Here is a 6,783-nt window from a genome sequence, read left to right as displayed (position 1 = left end):
TGGAACTGAGGAATAAGAAAGGTATGGCCAAGTTAATGGGATAATATCATCAACCATCAGCAGCCCACGGGATTTGGAGGAGCAAATTTGCAGAGATTGCAGACTGTAGGAAAAAGAACTCAAGGTTGTGCTAATAGTCGAATTTATCTTTCCACATATTGACAGGGACTCCCATGCTGTAAAAGAGGTGGATGGGAAAGAGTTTGTCAAATGTGTTTAGTGAAGTTTCCTTAATCATTGCATAGAAATCTGAACGAGAGAGAATGTGCTACTACATCTCCTATTAGGAAACGAGACAGGGCAGGAGACAAAAGTATGTGATCATAATGCCATTAGTTTTATGGTAATTATGGAAATGGATTGATGTGGTCATTTTATGGTAATTATGGAAAAGGATTGATGTGGTCGGGTTAAGATGCTAAATTGCAGAAAGGCTAAATTTGATGGTATCAGAAAGGATATGGCAAATGTGGATTGGGACAGGATTTTTGGGAAAGGTATACTTGGGAAGTGGGAGGCCTTCAAAAGTGAAATTTTGAGAATACAGAATTTGTATATTCCTGTCAGAATTTAAAACAATGATAATAGATTTTGGTAATCTTGATTTTTGAGAGATATTGATGCCCTGGTTAGGTAGAAGGAGATGCATAACAGTATAGGCAGGGTAAAACAAATGAGATACTTGAGCAGTACAAGGAATAGAAGAGAACAATATAAAGAATGTAAAGAATGTAAGAAGAATCTTAAGAAAGAAATTAGAAAAGCTAAAAGAAGATACGAGGTTGCTTTGGCAAATAAGGTGAAAATAAATCTAAAGGGGTTCTACAGTTATATTAATAGCAAAGGTATAGTGAGGGATAAAATTGGTCCCTTACAGAATCAAGAGTGGACAGCTATGTGTGGAGCCGAAAGAGATGGGGGAGATTTTGAACAATTTATTTTCTTCGGTATTCACTAAGAGATGGATATTGAATTGTGTAAGGTAAGGGAAACAAGTAGGGAAGTTATGGGAATTATGATGATTAAAGAGGAGGAAGTACTGGTGCTTTTAAGGAATATAAAAGTAGATAAATCTCCAGGTCCTGACAGGATATTCCCTAGGACCTTGAGGGAGGTTAGTGTAGAAATAGCAGGGGCTCTAACAGAAATATTTCAAATGTCATTAAAAACGGAGATGGTGGCGGAGGATTGGCATATTGCTCATGTGGTTCCATTGTTTAAAAAGGGTTCTAAGAGTAAACCTAGCAATTATAGGCCTGCCAGTTTGACATCAGTGGTGGGTAAATTAATGGAAAGTATTCTTAGAGATGGTATATATAATTATCTGGATAGACAGGGTCTGATTAGGAACAGTCAACATGGACGTGCGTGGAAGGTCATGTTTGACAAATCTTACTGAATTTTTTGAAGAGGTTGCGAGGAAAGTTGACGAGGGTAAAACAGTGGATGTTGTCTATATGGACTTCTGTAAGGCCTTTGACAAGGTTCTGCATGGAAGGTTAGTTAGGAAGGTTCAATCGTTAGGTGTTAATATTGAAGTAGTAAAATGGATTCAACAGTGGCTGGATGGGAGATGCCAGAGAGTAGTGGTGGATAACTGTTTGTCAGATTGGAGGCCAGTGACTAGTGGTGTGCCTCAGGGATCTGTACTGGGTCCAGTGTTGTTATATACATTAATGATCTGGATGATGGAGTGGTAAATTGGATTAGTAAGTATGCAGATGATACTAAGGTAGGTGGTGTTGTGGATAATGAAGTAGGTTTTCAAAGCTTGCAGAGAGATTTAGGCCAGTTAGAAGAGGGGGCTGAACGATGGCAGAAGGAGTTTAATGCTGATAAGTGTGAGGTGCTACATTTTGGTAGGAATAATCGAAATAGGACATACATGGTAAATGGCAGGGCATTGAAGAATGTAGTAGAACATAGTGATCTAGGAATAATGGTGCATAGTTCCCTGAAGGTGGAATCTCATGTGGATAGGGTGGTGAAGAAAGCTTTTGGTATGCTGGCCTTTATAAATCAGAGCATTGAGTATAGGAGTTGGGATGTAATGTTAAAATTGTACAAGGCATTGGTAAGGCCGAATTTGGAGTATTGTGTACAGTTCTGGTCACCGAATTATAGGAAAGATGTCAACAAAGTAGAGAGAGTACAGAGAAGATTTACTAGAATGTTACCTGGGTTTCAGCACCTAAGTTACAGGGAAAGGTTGAACAAGTTAGGTCTTTATTCTTTCTAGCGTAGAAGGTTGAGGGGGAACTTGATAGAGGGATTTAAAATTATGAGGGGGATAGATAGAGTTGATGTGGATAGGCTTTTTCCATTGAGAGTTGGGGAGATTCAAACAAGAGGACATGAGTTGAGAGTTAGGGGGCAAAAGTTTAAGGGTAACACGAGGGGAAATTTCTTTACTCAGAGAGTGGTAGCTGTGTGGAATGAGCTTCCAGTAGAAGTGGTAGAGGCAGGTTCGGTATTGTCGTTTAAAGTAAAATTAAATAGGTATATGGACAGGACAGGAATGGAGGATTATGGTCTGAATGCGGGCCAGTGGGACCAGGTGAGAGTAAGCGTTCGGCACGGACTAGAAGGGCCGAGATGGCCTGATTCTGTGCTGAAATTGTTATATGGTTATAGGTTTATATAGTTAATTTACCCGTGTCCTGCACAGAATGCCATGGGAAGGAGAGTCCCTATTGCAAGAGGTCCTTTGTGCAGGTGGATATCTCCAAGGATGAGTGCCAATACTCATGAGAGAAAGCCAGTTTGCTGAAGATGGCCTTCAAGGGAAGTTAGGACTGTGGTGGGTGCTTTCAGGGAGACCGGGGGTTCAGTACCATGAGTAACGGTTATACCCAGCTTTGGAAAAGATGAGCTCCAATATTTAGACAGGTTTAACTGTAATAAGCCCTTTTTTAACTTCTTTCTTTTCTTTAATAACTATTTGATGAATCTGAAATTGGTAAATACACTTTCTTTATAATATTATGTGGTGTATAATCTGTTATTTCTTGCCAATTGATAATTGGGCTTAGGCAGAATTTACAAAGCATTCGCTCAAATTGAGGTTTCTTTAATGAGAACATCATGACGTTCCTGTTTGGTTTGAACCCAAAATCATACCGACCCCAGATGTATATTGTTTATGAAATGTGGCTTCTCACCGCTGAGTCACGTGGCTGTTGTTGCACCAGGAACGTTGAAGACAAGGCGTGGATGTTGTTTACATAGACTTTAGCAAGGCCTTTGAAATGGTCCCACGTGGGAGGCTGCTCAAGAAGGTTCAGTTGCTTGGCATTCAAAATGAGGCAGTAATTTGGATTGGACATTGGCTTCACTGGAGAAGAGAGAAGCCAAAGAGTGGAAGTAGACAGTTACCTCTCTGACTGGAGAGCCGTGACTAATGGTGTGCCACAGGGATCACTGCTGGGTCCATTAGTTGTTTGTCATCCATATCAATGATCTGGATGATAATGTCGTATTCTAGATCAGCAGATTTGTGGATAACACTAAGATTGAGGGTCTGGTGGATCGTGAGGAAGACTTTCAAAGCTTGCAGCAGGATCTGGAGCAGCTGGAAAAATGGACTCAAAATGGCAGATGGAGTTTAGTGTAGACAAGTGTGAGGTGTTGCAATTAGCAGGATCATCCAGGCTAGGGCTTGCAAGATGAGGGGTCGGGCACAGAGGTGTGTTTGTAGAACAGAGAGATCTGGGAATGCAGATGCATAATTCCATGAATGTGGCATGACACGTAGATATGGTCGTAAAGAAAGCTTTTGGCACATTTTGAGCACAGGAGTTGAGATTCTATATTCAAATTGTATAAACATTGGTGGTCATAATTTGGAGTATTGTGTCCAGTTGTGGTCATTCCCATAAGATATAGGAGCAGAATTTAGCCCATCAAGTCTGCTGTGTTATTTCATCATGGCTGATCCAATTTTCCTCTCAGCCCCAATCTCTGCCTTCTCCCCATATCCCTTCATAAGCTGATCAATCAAGACTCTATCAACCTCTTCCTCAAGTATACCGTACATAAATACTTGGCCTTCACAGCTTCCTAGAAGCATAGAAACGTAGAAAACCTACAGCACCATACAAGCCTTTCAGCCCACAATTCTGTACCTAACATGTCCTTACTTTAGAAATTACCTAGAGTTACCCATTGCCCTCTATTTTTCTAAGCCCCATGCACCTATACAGGAGTCTCTTCAAAGACCCTGTTGTATCCACCTACAACAACATCACCGGCAGCACATTCCACGCACTCACCACTCTCTGCATCAAAAAACGTACCACTGACACCTCCTCTGTACCCACTTCCAAACACATTAAATCTGTGCCCTCTCGTGTTAGCCATTTCAGCCCCAGGAAAAAGACTCTGACTATCCACACGATCCTTGTAAATCTCCTCTGCATCCTTCCTATGGTTTCCACATCCTTGCTGTAGTGAGCTGACCATAACAGAGCACAGTACTCCAAGTGGGGTCTGACAAGGGTCCTATATAGCTGTAGCATTACCACTCGACTCTTGAACACAATCCCACTGTTGATGGAGGCCAGTGCACCATATGCCTTCTTAACCACATAGTCTACCTGAACAGCAGCTTTGAGTGTCCTTTGGACTCAGTCCCCAAGATCCCTCTGATCCTCCACACTGCCAAGAGTCTCACCATTAATACTATATTCTGTCATCATATTTTGACCTACCAAAAGGAACCACTTCACACTTATGTGGGTTGAACTCCATCTGTCACTTCTCAGCCCAGTTTTGCATCCTATCGATGTACCACTGTAACCTCTCCAGTCCTCCACACTATCCACAACACCTCAACCTTCGTGTCATCAGCAAATTTACTAACCCATCCCTCCACTTCCTCATCCAGGTAATTTATATAAACCACAAAGAGAAGGGGTCCCAGAACAGATCCCTGGGGCACTCCACTGGCCACTGACCCCCATGCAAAATATGACCCATCTACAACCACTCCTTGCCTTCTGTGTGCAAGCCAATTCTGGATCCACAAAGTGAGGTCTGCTTGCATCCCATGCCTCTTTACTTTCTCAATAAGCCTTGCATGGAGTAACTTATCAAATGCCTTGCTGAAATCCATATACACTACATCTACTGCTCTACCTTCATCAATGTATTTAGTCAAAAAATTCAATCAGGCTCATAAGGCACGACCTGCCTTTGACAGGTCTATAATTTCCTGGGCTATCTCTACTTCCTTACTTGAATAAGAGAACAACATCTTACCTACTTTTTTGAACTTTTCTTGACAAGATTTTCACAGCCTTTGTACACCATGGTTTCTGTACCCTACCATCCTTTCCCTGTCTCATTGGAATGTACCTATGCAGAACACCACACAAATATCCCCTGAACATTTGCCACATTTCTGCTGTATATTTCTCTGAGAACAACTGTTCCCAATTTATGTGTCCAAGTTCCTGCCTGGTAGCTTCATATATCCCCTTACTCCAATTAAACGCTTTCCTAACTTGTCTGTTCCTATCCTTGTTCAACACTATGGTAAAGGAGATAGATTTGTGATCACTCTCTCCAAAATGCTCTCCCACTGAGAGACCTGACACCTGACCAGGTACATTTCCCAATACCAGATCACCTATAGCCTCTCCTCTTGTAGGCTGATGTACATACTGTGTCAGGAAATTTTCCTGAACACACCTTATGAACTCCACCTCATCTAAACTCCTTGCTCCAGGGAGATTCCAATCAATGTCTGGGAAATTAAAATCTCCCATCACGACAACCCTGTTAGATCCTAAGACCATAAGATATAGGAGCAGAAGTAGGCCATTTGTCCCATCGAGTCTGCTCTGCCATTCATTCATGGGCTGGTCCAATCCCCACTCCCCTGCCTTCTCCCCACACCCCTTGATGCCCTGGCTAATCAAGAACCTATCTATCTCTGCCATAAATGCACCCAATGACTTGGCCTCCACAGCCACTCGTGGCAACAAATTCCACAGATTTACCATCGTCTGACTAGAACATCTCTGTTCTAAATAGATGTCCTTCAAACCTGAAGTCTTGACCTCTTGTCCTAGACTCTCCTACCATGGGAAATCACTTTGCCATATCTAATCTATCAGGCGGCCTTTTAACATTCAAAACTGTTATTACTGGATCGTTCCAGAATCTGTCTCCCTATCAGCTCTTCGATGTCCCTGTTACTATTGGGTGGTCTGTAAAAAAACACCCAGTACATTTATTGACCCCTTCCTAATTCTAAATTCCACCCGTGACTTCCTCCTTTTCTGCAGCCGTAACACTATCTCTGATCAACTGTGCCACGTCCACACCTCTGTAGCCTCCCTCTCTGTTCTTTCTGAAACATCTAAAGCCTGGCATTCTAAGTAGCCATTCCTGCCCCTGAGTCATATAGTCTCTGTAATGGCCACAACATCATAGCAGTGATCCAAGCTCTAAACTCAGCTGTTTTGTTCATGATACTCCTTACATTAAAATAGACACATCTCAAACCATCAGTCTGAGCGCATCCCTTCTCTATCACCTGCCTATCCTCCCTCTCACACTGCCTACAAGCTTTCTCAATTTCTGAGCCGCTTCCTCCCTCTCTTCAGTTCAGTTCCCACCCCCCCCCCCCCAGCAATTCCAGTTTAAACTCTCCCCAATAGCCTTTGAAAACTTCCCATCCAGGATATTGGTCCCTTTCAGATTCAAGTGCAACCTGTCCCTTTTGTACAGGTCACGCCTGCCCCAAAAGAGGTCCCAATGATCCAGAAATCTGAATCC

Source organism: Hemitrygon akajei, chromosome 2 (assembly GCF_048418815.1).
Source record: "Hemitrygon akajei chromosome 2, sHemAka1.3, whole genome shotgun sequence".
Classification (NCBI taxonomy): Eukaryota; Metazoa; Chordata; class Chondrichthyes; order Myliobatiformes; family Dasyatidae; genus Hemitrygon; species Hemitrygon akajei.
The sequence above is the reverse complement of the archived record's forward strand: the minus strand, read 5'-3'. Positions refer to the sequence as shown.